This window comes from Anopheles ziemanni, assembly GCF_943734765.1.
Source record: "Anopheles ziemanni chromosome X unlocalized genomic scaffold, idAnoZiCoDA_A2_x.2 X_unloc_140, whole genome shotgun sequence".
NCBI lineage: Eukaryota > Metazoa > Arthropoda > Insecta > Diptera > Culicidae > Anopheles > Anopheles ziemanni.
The window spans coordinates 20,619-32,500 of record NW_026689753.1 but is presented as its reverse complement, the minus strand read 5'-3'; the positions used below and the strand labels follow the sequence as shown (position 1 = coordinate 32,500).

At 47.5% G+C, this 11,882-nt stretch overlaps 1 non-coding gene across 1 annotated transcript; it reads right to left on the bottom strand.

Annotated features, from left to right (window-relative positions):
• Nucleotides 1-273: 273 nt before the first annotated feature.
• On the bottom strand, nt 274-428 carry LOC131291769 (5.8S ribosomal RNA). Its single transcript, XR_009189529.1, has one exon. It is a non-coding gene; the product is annotated as a 5.8S ribosomal RNA (ribosomal RNA).
• Nucleotides 429-11,882: the final 11,454 nt, after the last annotated feature.

Genomic DNA, 11,882 nt, shown 5'->3' with positions numbered 1-11,882 from the left:
TGACATCTTCGCTTCTATTTAAATAAATAAATAAGCTGAAGCTAGACATCAGTAAACACCACCACAGACACCACAAGCACGCCTTCTCCTCGTACTTCCGCCTCACGCGGGAACACGGACGCTCTAAATACTTCGAATTCCAATGCCAGTATATTGTAAACCACGGGTTCTTTAATGCTAGCGGGTCGTCGCGACCCTAGTTAACATCATGGTGCACGTCTCGTGACGGGTGTCACGGCGTAGTTAAATGTATGCGATACATTTCTCAAATATAAGCGCTCAGTCATCTGTACATCATGGTAGGTTCCCACGACGTGCAATATGCGTTCAACTTATCAATGTTCATGTGTCCTGCAGTTCACATTATGACGCGCAGTTAGCTGCGGTCTTCATCGATCCATGAGCCGAGTGATCCACTGCCGAGGGTGACTAACTTGCGTAAGCCGCCGCTGTGCGCGTATACCCGTTCCCCGTAGGGAGGAGCAAGCCGCCGCTTAGAGACGAAACATAAAGTGTCCTCATTCCACATAGGGCAAGCTGGATGAATCCATTTTACCCAGGACGGCCGAAGCGGCGTGGACCAGGGGAGAACTGAACTTTATGCTTCACACCACAGTAAGTCTTCGTGTCCTCTTCCACATAGGGCAAGCTAGAACTAACTATCTTACCCAGGACTGCCGAAGCAGCGTGGACCAGGGGAGGAACACACTTTTCATGGAAACGTAAGGCATCCATGACTGCCATAACGTAAGCCGCCGCTGTGCGCGTATACCCGTTCCCCGTAGGGAGGAGCAAGCCGCCGCTTAGAGACGAAACATAAAGTGTCCTCATTCCACATAGGGCAAGCTGGATGAATCCATTTTACCCAGGACGGCCGAAGCGGCGTGGACCAGGGGAGAACTGAACTTTATGCTTCACACCACAGTAAGTCTTCGTGTCCTCTTCCACATAGGGCAAGCTAGAACTAACTATCTTACCCAGGACTGCCGAAGCAGCGTGGACCAGGGGAGGAACACACTTTTCATAGAAACGTAAGGCATCCATGACTGCCATAGTGCGTAAGCCGCCGCTGTGCGCGTAAACCCGTTCCCCGTAGGGAGGAGTCAAGCCGCCGCTTAGAGACGAAGTATTAAGTGTCCTCTTCCACATAGGGCAAGCTAGAATGAACTATCTTACCCAGGACCGCCGAAGCAGCGTGGACCAGGGGAGAACTGAACTTTATACTTCACACCACAGTATTGAGTAATGTGCCCTCTTCCACATAGGGCAAGCTGGAATGTTCCATTTTACCCAGGACGGCCGAAGCGGCGTGGACCAGTGGAGGACTACACAATCATGAGGTTTGATATCGACTTGTGTGTTTCAATAGGATACCGATGGTATGGTTTGAACCGATTTGATTTAGCCATTCTGAAGTCATCACTTGGTTGAAGCGCTGAACTAGGGAGGCATCGTTTACATATATATTGGTTTTCGCATGCTCTACTAGGTTAATGTCATGAGGTTGGCTATCGAGCATGCCCAAGTGATGACTTGATTGTGTGCTTGCTTGAATTCTTCACATTTCATACCATCGGTTAGTTGTCGAATCATTCCTCGATCATAACCTTCGTTCTTGGTTCATGTATGCTCTCTTCCACATAGGGCAAGCTAGAATTAACTATCTTACCCAGGACCGCCGAAGCAGCGTGGACCAGGGGAGAACTATACTTTGTCTTGTATGCCCTCTTCCACATAGGGCAAGCTAGAACTAACTATCTTACCCAGGACCGCCGAAGCAGCGTGGACCAGTGGAGGACTATACTTTGTTCATAACACCACAGTATTGAGTAATGTGCCCTCTTCCACATAGGGCAAGCTAGAATGAACTATCTTACCCAGGACCCGCCGGAGCAGTGTGGACCAGTGGAGGACTACACAATCATGAGGTTTGATATCGACTTGTGTGTTTCAATAGGGTACCGATGGTATGTTTTGAACCGATTTGATTTAGCCATTCTGAAGTCATCACTTGGTTGAAGCGCTGAACTAGGGAGGGGCATCGTTTACATATATATTGGTTTTCGCATGCTCTACTAGGTTAATGTCATAGGGTTGGCTATCGAGCATGCCCAAGTGATGACTTGATTGTGTGCTTGCTTGAATTCTTCACATTTCATACCATCGGTTAGTTGTCGAATCATTCCTCGATCATAACCTTCGTTCTTGGTTCATATATGCCCTCTTCCACATAGGGCAAGCTAGAATTAACTATCTTACCCAGGACCGCCGAAGCAGCGTGGACCAGGGGAGAACTATACTTTGTCTTGTATGCCCTCTTCCACATAGGGCAAGCTAGAACTAACTATCTTACCCAGGACCGCCGAAGCAGCGTGGACCAGTGGAGGACTATACTTTGTTCATTACACCACAGTATTAAGTATGGTGTCCTCTTCCACATAGGGCAAGCTAGAACTAACTATCTTACCCAGGACCGCCGAAGCAGTGTGGACCAGGGGAGGACTATACTTTATACTTCACACACTAGCCATACTGAAGTCATCACTTGGTTGAAGCGCTGAACTACGGCGGGGTAATCGTTTACAGGTTATAATCATATAGCTGCATGCTCATTAGTAGATAATGGAATATTGTATGGCAATATGAGCATGCCCAAGTGATGACTTTGTTTCAAGCTCAACAGGTAGGGTATTGAGTCCTCTTCCACATAGGGCAAGCTAGAATGAACTATCTTACCCAGGACCGCCGGAGCAGCGTGGACCAGTGGAGGACTATACCTTGTCCATTACACCACAGTATTAAGTATTGTGTCCTCTTCCACATAGGGCAAGCTAGAATTAACTATCTTACCCAGGACCGCCGAAGCAGCGTGGACCAGATGAGGACTATACTTTATACTTCACACCACAGTTTTGAGTACGCCTTGCATAAAGTATCTAGTTTGAACCACGAGGGCTCACAATGTAGAACCGCGAGGGCTCTAGTACCGATTCTCTCGGTACGGCTTGGTCCGTGTTCCTTTATGCTTGTACTCTAAGTATTAAGTATTGTGTCCTCTTCCACATAGGGCAAGCTAGAACTAACTATCTTACCCAGGACCGCCGAAGCAGTGTGGACCAGGGGAGGACTATACTTTATACTTCACACACTAGCCATACTGAAGTCATCACTTGGTGGGGGTGAACTACGGCGGTATCTATCGTTTTGGTTCGGTCTATATAGGGTCGCTTGCATGCTCATTCGAATATAATGTAATTGTGTATGGCAATATGAGCATGCCCAAGTGATGACTTTGTTTCAAGCTCAACAGGTAGGGTATTGAGTCCTCTTCCACATAGGGCAAGCTAGAATGAACTATCTTACCCAGGACCGCCGGAGCAGCGTGGACCAGTGGAGGACTCTATACTTTATACTTCACACCACAGTATTGAGTACGACTTGCATAAAGCCCCTAATGAGAACCACGAGGGCTCTCTCAATGTAGAACCACGAGGGCTCTAGTACCGATTCTCTCGGTACGGCTTGGTCCGTGTTCCTTTATGCTTGTACTCTTAGAAAGTCTCAACCCGGAGGTCTTGACTTTGATTGTCATAGTTGGACTACGACGGGGCATCCGACCATTGCTGATCGAACACCCCTGATTCACCATCTTTCGGGTAGGCGGTACGCGTACCTCCGGACGCGGAAGTCTCAACCCGGAGGTCTTGACTTTGATTGTCATAGTTGGACTACGACGGGGTATCCGACTCATCGAATACCCCAGAAGCACACCATCTTTCGGGTAGGCGGTACGCGTACCTCCGGACGCGGAAAGTCTCAACCCGGAGGTCTTGACTTTGGTTGTCATAGTTGGACTATGACGGGGCATCCGACCATTGCTGATCGAACACCCCTGTTACACCATCTTTCGGATAGGCGGTGCGCGACACCACCGACGCGGAAAGTCTCAACCCGGAGGTCTTGACTTTATATTGTTGGATAGTCCTCTTCCACTATAGGGCAAGCTGGAAATATTCCATTTTACCCAGGACTGCCGAGGCAGCGTGGACCAGGGGAGAACTTCACGGAATCTTCAGGCATCCATGATTGCCATAGTGCGTAAGCCGCCGCTGTGTGCGTCAACTCGTTCCCCGTGAGGAGGAGTCTAGCCGCCGCTAAAAGACGAAGCATTAAGTGTCCTCATTCCACTATAGGGCAAGCTAGAATGAACTATCTTACCCAGGACCGCCGAAGCAGCGTGGACCAGGCGAAGACTATACTTTATACTTCACACCACAGTATTGAGTACGACTTGCATAAAGCCCCTAATGAGAACCACGAGGGCTCTCTCAATGTAGAACCACGAGGGCTCTAGTACCGATTCTCTCGGTACGGCTTGGTCCGTGTTCCTTTATGCTTGTACTCGCGGAAAGTCTCAACCCGGAGGTCTTGACTTTGATTGTCATAGTTGGACTACGACGGGGTATCCGACCATTGCTGACCGAACACCCCTGATTCATCATCTTTCGGATAGGAGGTGCGCCCACCTCCGACGCGGAAGTCTCAACCCGGAGGTTCGGACTTAGAGTTTTTCCCATTTAAAAGTTTTTCTCTTAGCCATACTGAAGTCATCACTTGGTGAACGATTGAACTAGGGCGGGTTAATCGTTTATAGGTATCATGTGGTTTGCATGCTCTCTTAGGTTAAGGTCATGTGGTTGGCTATCGAGCATGCCCAAGTGATGACTTTGTTTCACGCTTGCTTGATTTCTTCAAGATTCCCTGTTATATAGTGTAATCATTCGAGAACAGGGAATCTTTGGTTTTGCTCAACAGGTATTGGATGTCAACTTGGTATCTAGATCGCATTAAGTCTCAACCCTTAGGTTCGGACTTGTATAGTGACATCTTGTTACGGTCTTGAGTCTCAACCCGCAGGTTCGGACTACTTAGTGTTTGATCGAATATAATATGGCAACTTGTGCCTAAGTCTCAACCCGCAGGTTCGGACTTCTGTTTATTTGGCCAATGTATGTATAAGGCAACTTGTGCCTAAGTCTCAACCCGCAGGTTCGGACTTGTGTATTTGTTCGAAGTCATGTATAAGGCAACGTGTGCCTAAGTCTCAACCCGCAGGTTCGGACTTGTTAGTGTTTCGTCAACTTTCATATGGCAACTTGTGCCTAAGTCTCAACCCGCAGGTTCGGACTTGTGTATTTGTTCGAAGTCATGTATAAGGCAACTTGTGCCTAAGTCTCAACCCGCAGGTTCGGACTTGTGTATTTGTTCGAAGTCATGTATAAGGCAACGTGTGCCTAAGTCTCAACCCGCAGGTTCGGACTTGTTAGTGTTTCGTCAACTTTCATATGGCAACTTGTGCCTAAGTCTCAACCCGCAGGTTCGGACTTGTGTATTTGTTCGAAGTCATGTATAAGGCAACTTGTGCCTAAGTCTCAACCCGCAGGTTCGGACTTGTGTATTTGTTCGAAGTCATGTATAAGGCAACTTGTGCCTAAGTCTCAACCCGCAGGTTCGGACTTCATAGTGTTTCGTCAATGTTCATATGGCAACTTGTGCCGAAGTCTCAACCCGCAGGTTCGGACTTCTATAGTGTTTCGTCAATTATCATATGGCAACTTGTGCCGAAGTCTCAACCCGCAGGTTCGGACTTCTGGAAGGATCACTTGGCCACTAATGATCCTTCCGCAGGTTCACCTACGGAAACCTTGTTACGACTTTTACTTCCTCTAAATCATCAAGTTCGGTCAACTTCGATAAAGCAGACGCGGTTCACGAGGATCCAGCGAACGATCATCTCCAAAGACCTCACTAAATAATCCATCGGTAGTAGCGACGGGCGGTGTGTACAAAGGGCAGGGACGTATTCAACGCTGGCTGATGACCAGCACTTACTAGAAGTTCCGAGTTCATATGGACCATTGCAATCCATAATCCCTACTAAGTGAGTATTTGAGTGATTTCCCGTTCCTCTCGGAATAGGAGACACGCTGCTACCCACATTGTAGCACGCGTGTAGCCCAGAACATCTAAGGGCATCACGGACCTGTTATCGCTCGATCTCATTTTGCTAAACACAAATTGTCCTGCTAAGCAGCGTACCGTAAGTGCACTTGCGCACACGAACAGCGAAGGTGTCAGGTCATACTCCACCGAAAGGTCCTAACCCGTTCCAATCGGCATCGACGCATTAACGCTGACTGCGTTCTAGTTAGCATATGTGAGTCACGTTCGTTATCGGAATTAACCAGACAAATCAATCCACGAACTAAGAACGGCCATGCACCACTACCCTTAAATTTGAGAAAGAGCTATTAATCTGTCTCACCTCCATAAGTTCGGACCTGGTAAGTTTTCCCGTGTTGAGTCAAATTGAACCGCAAGCTCCATTTCATTGTGGTGCCCTTCCGTCAATTCCTTTAAGTTTCAACTTTGCAACCATACTTCCCCCGGAACCTGACTTTGGTTTCCCGGAAGCTACTGAGAGCACCTGGTTGTAGCGTCTCCCAATTGCTAGTTGGCATCGTTTACGGTTAGAACTAGGGCGGTATCTAATCGCCTTCGATCCTCTAACTTTCGTTCTTGATTAAAGAAAGCATCCTTGACAAATGCCTTCGCTTTAGTTAGTCTTACGACGGTCTACGAATTTCACCTCTCGCGCCGTAATACTAGTGTCCCCAACTACTTCTGTTAATCATTACCTCCGGTCTGAGTACAAACCAATGAAAGATTAGACCAAGGTCGTATTCCATTATTCCATGCAAGATTATTCTAGGGCGTTTGGGCACCCTGCTTTAAGCACTCTAATTTGTTCAAGGTAAACGTGAGCGGTCGAGCTCTATGTTACACTTGCACCCGTTGAAGGGCACACCATGACACAGACTTGGTGCCCTACCACACCATTGAGTCGCAACCAGATTCCGACTTGGCCCACCGACCACGGGTTGACCGGGTCGGCGGAGCCGGACTGTGTTGGACAAGTATCAACTTCGAACGTTTTAACCGCAACAATTTTAATATACGCTAGTGGAGCTGGAATTACCGCGGCTGCTGGCACCAGACTTGCCCTCCACTTGATCCTCGTAGAAGGATTTATGCTCTACTCATTCCAATTATGAAACATCATTAAAGAGTTTCATATTGTTATTTCTCGTCACTACCTCCCCGTCCCGGGATTGGGTAATTTACGCGCCTGCTGCCTTCCTTGGATGTGGTAGCCATTTCTCAGGCTCCCTCTCCGGAATCGAACCCTGATTCCCCGTTACCCGTTGCAACCATGGTAGTCCTCTATACTACCATCCATAGTTGATAGGGCAGATATTTGCGAGATCTGTCGTCGGTGCGAGACCATACGATCAGCATCATTATCCAGACTTCAACTCAATGACACGGAGAACCCGCGATTGGTTTGACTAATAAGTGCACCAGTTCCCGCGAGGGTCCTGGCATGTTGCATGTATTAGCTCTAGATTTTCCACAGTTATCCAAGTAACTAGGTTGATGATCTCGTAAATTATAGCTGTTATACTGAGCCTTATGCGGTTTCACATTAAATCTGTTTGTACTTAGACATGCATGGCTTAACCTTTGAGACGAGCGTATATTACTGGTAGGATCAACCAGAATTCCGACTTTGCGTTCGAATGTTCATTGTCCCATTGCACCCGGAGGAGCAAACACCACGTTCTATATGTTGTCAAGTCCGGTAGCACACGGGAGGCGAGCCCCCGTGCGAACCTCATTGCCCTCGTATCACACACACACCCGATGCACCGGACAGGCACTTGAGCGGCATTCGACTCCGCTAAGCGCTCGTGCGCCCGATTGTGCATGCGCTGACGGGGCCTTCATACCCCTACCACAGCGACCTTATGCCAAACTTCCATGAATACTTAGGTGAGCTGACAAGGGCCTTCATTTCCCTACCATCAACTAAAGGACACGCTAGGCGCGTCCGATCATTGCAACTGCGGGGCTTTCATACCCCAATCACCACAGTACGCAATTCACCAGAGTTTAATCACAACCCCCCCGGACATGGCACACTATTAACTTGCAACAAAACTTAGTGTGTGCCGGGCACATCGGTTCCACAAAATCATTCCCGATGTACCCCAATTGGGGTTGTGAACGCATCCATGGTCCTCTGACACACCCAACCAAGCGTGGATACTACATACCTCAAACACCCAGTACACTAACAGACAAATCAACATATGGTTGCTTTCCCCCAGACATTTGCCAATCACTTGGCACCCGGACGGGAACTCGCTCCTGATTGCGCCAATGCCACCCATTTGCCAAGAGCGAGTTCTGTATGTAGATTTCATTTGGAAAGACAACCGTGTACTGGATATTCTATCCGACGATTACAGATGACGAGTACGAGACTCGACTACACTCACGGATAATACATTTTGGGTCGAGATTGCTTTCGGGGTTTTCGATTGGTCTTGCGCTTGTAAACGTATAACTTTGACTTGTGGTAACCTCGGTTTGTTAGTCGATCACGTGGTTGTGAACTGGGTAGGGGTGAGCAATCTGTTCACTTGCACTCTGGGTAGGAATATGGTGAGCGCTATAGGTTAAAGATCATGGTATGGTTCCATCGTGATGACTTTCGCTAGATAGTAGGATGTTTGGATAGTTATAACGTTTTTGGCCATTTGTTCATAGTGTTCGGTTCATTGAGGAATTCGATTGGTCTTTGCTTCACACACGTGGTCGATCACTTGGATGTGAACTAGGGTGAGAATAAGGTGTTCACTAGTGCTCTTAGGTTTTGGATCAGTACTGAGCACTTGATTGGTTTCGCATAATATGTATCCATAGTGATGACTCTTTCCAGCTTAAGATTTCGTGACCGGTTTCGAATCCTTCCCACGTTCGCTTTTACTTGGTTAGGTTTTCGAGTGTAGATTTGAAAGCAATCTCATGTATGTATCCCATCTGATATAAGCCACTGACAGTTCATGTCACCTCGTTCAACTCTCGCTGGGTCACAGAAGTATGTTACTGCGCCCATTATCCCTACTCGGATAGGTTCGGTTCGTTCGTTTTATACTACGGTGAGTAAACTCAATTTGTGCATCGCATAGCCATGGAAAGCAAGCTTTCGCGGGCCTCTTCGACTGTTTTGATACGAGCTGTGCCCGTGATGCTTGTCATCCCAGGATACTAGACCCCTTTGGACGACCGCATGACCATCAGAAAGTAAATTCCACGTTCGGTTTATTTGCTACTTCCACCGTTCTAGTACTATGGGGTTGGAACCCCTAACATAAAGTATCTATGTAGAACCACGAGGGCTCTCAATGTAGAACCACAAGGGCTCTAGTACCGATTCTCTCGGTACGCTTGGTCCGTGTTCCTTTATGTTTGTACTCTTGTGTGTATAAAATTCATGTTCGATTTGGGATATTTGCTACTTTCACCTGTGCGCTGTGTATAACTACGGAGAAACTCAATTTGTGCATCGCATAGCCATGGAAAGCAAGCTTTCGCGGGCCTCTTCGACTGTTTTGATACGAGACTGTGCCCGTGATGCTTGTCATCCCAGGATACTAGACCCCTTTGGACGACCGCATGACCAACAGAATGTAAATTCCAGTTCGTTTTTGGATATTTGCTACTGTCACCGTTTGAGTACTATGGGGCTTGAACCCCTAACATAAAGTCTTTGTGTAGAACCACGAGGGCTCTATAGTACCGATTCTCTCGGCACGCTTGGTCCGTGTTCCTTTATGTTCGTACTCTTGTGTGTATAATATTCATGTTCGGTTTGGGATATTTGCTACTGTCACCGTTTGAGTACTATGGGGCTTGAACCCCTAACATAAAGTCTTTGTGTAGAACCACGAGGGCTCTATAGTACCGATTCTCTCGGCACGCTTGGTCCGTGTTCCTTTATGTTCGTACTCTTGTGTGTATAATATTCATGTTCGGTTTGGGATATTTGCTACTTTCACCTGGGTCCCGTTCTTCATACAAGTCTGCCTTGCTAATGTGGTAACTTTATAGTGTAGTTCTGACATCCCAATTTTGGGACTTAGCCGATTTTTCATGAATTTCCATATGACCCATAGGGTCCCTTTCTTCATACAAGCTTGCCTAGGGCGATCGGTCAAAACTTGTCTTACTATTCGATTGGTCTTCGCAGTTTCACCCTAGGCAATTCGCCTAGGTCTGTCTTCTTGAGGAGGCCAAAACCCGAAATAAGGAGGTCTGGCCGACCCTGAAACCTCCCCTGTCTTAACTACACTAACCCGATTTTTCAGGGTCCTCAGCGCCATACAACTTTGCCTAGGTCACTTATACTCTTGACTTAGGCCATCTGACTTGGTCCGTGTTTCTTCCTAGGGTTCACCTAAGTACTTTGCCTTGCTTGATGTGGTAACTTTTTAGTGTAGTTCTGACATCCCAATTTTGGGACTTAGCCGATTTTTCATGAATTTCCATATGACCCTAAGGGTCCCTTTCTTCATACAAGCTTGCCTAGGGCGATCGGTCAAAACTTGTCTTACTATTCGATTGGTCTTCGCAGTTTCACCCTAGGCAATTCGCCTAGGTCTGTCTTCTTGAGGAGGCCAAAACCCGAAATAAGGAGGTCTGGCCGACCCTGAAACCTCCCCTGTCTTAACTACACTAACCCGATTTTTCAGGGTCCTCAGCGCCATACAACTTTGCCTAGGTCACTTGTACTCTTGACTTAGGCCATCCGACTTGGTCCGTGTTTCTTCCTAGGGTTCACCTAGGTACTTTGCCTTGCTTGATGTGGTAACTTTTTAGTGTAGTTCAGACATCCCAATTTTGGGACTTAGCCGATTTTTCATGTATTTCCATATGACCCATAGGGTCCCTTTCTTCATACAAGCTTGCCTAGGGCGATCGGTCAAAACTTGTCTTACTATTCGATTGGTCTTCGCACTTTCACCCTAGGCAGTTCGCCTAGGTCTGTCTTCTTGAGGAGGCCAAAACCCGAAATAAGGAGGTTCGGCCGACCCTGAAACCTCCCCTGTCTGAACTACACTAACCCGATTTTTCAGGGTCCTCAGCGCCATACAACTTTGCCTAGGTCACTTGTACTCTTGACTTAGGCCATCCGACTTGGTCCGTGTTTCTTCCTAGGGTTCACCTAGGTACTTTGCCTTGCTTGATGTGGTAACTTTTTAGTGTAGTTCAGACATCCCAATTTTGGGACTTAGCCGATTTTTCATGTATTTCCATATGACCCATAGGGTCCCTTTCTTCATACAAGCTTGCCTAGGGCGATCGGTCAAAACTTGTCTTACTATTCGATTGGTCTTCGCACTTTCACCCTAGGCAGTTCGCCTAGGTCTGTCTTCTTGAGGAGGCCAAAACCCGAAATAAGGAGGTTCGGCCGACCCTGAAACCTCCCCTGTCTGAACTACACTAACCCGATTTTTCAGGGTCCTCAGCGCCATACAACTTTGCCTAGGTCACTTGTACTCTTGACTTAGGCCATCCGACTTGGTCCGTGTTTCTTCCTAGGGTACACCTAGGTACTTTGCCTTGCTTGATGTGGTAACTTTTTAGTGTAGTTCAGACATCCCAATTTTGGGACTTAGCCGATTTTTCATTTATTTCCATATGACCCATGGGGTCCCTTTCTTCATACAAGCTTGCCTAGGGCGATCGGTCAAAACTTGTCTTACTATTCGATTGGTCTTCGCACTTTCACCCTAGGCACTTTGCCTAGGTCTGTCTTCTTGAGGAGGTCAAAACCCAAAATAAGGAGGTTCAGCCGACCCAAAAACCTCCCCTGTCTGAACTACACTAACCCGATTTTTCAGGGTCCTCAGCGCCATACAACTTTGCCTAGGTCACTTGTACTCTTGACTTAGGCCATCTGACTTGGTCCGTGT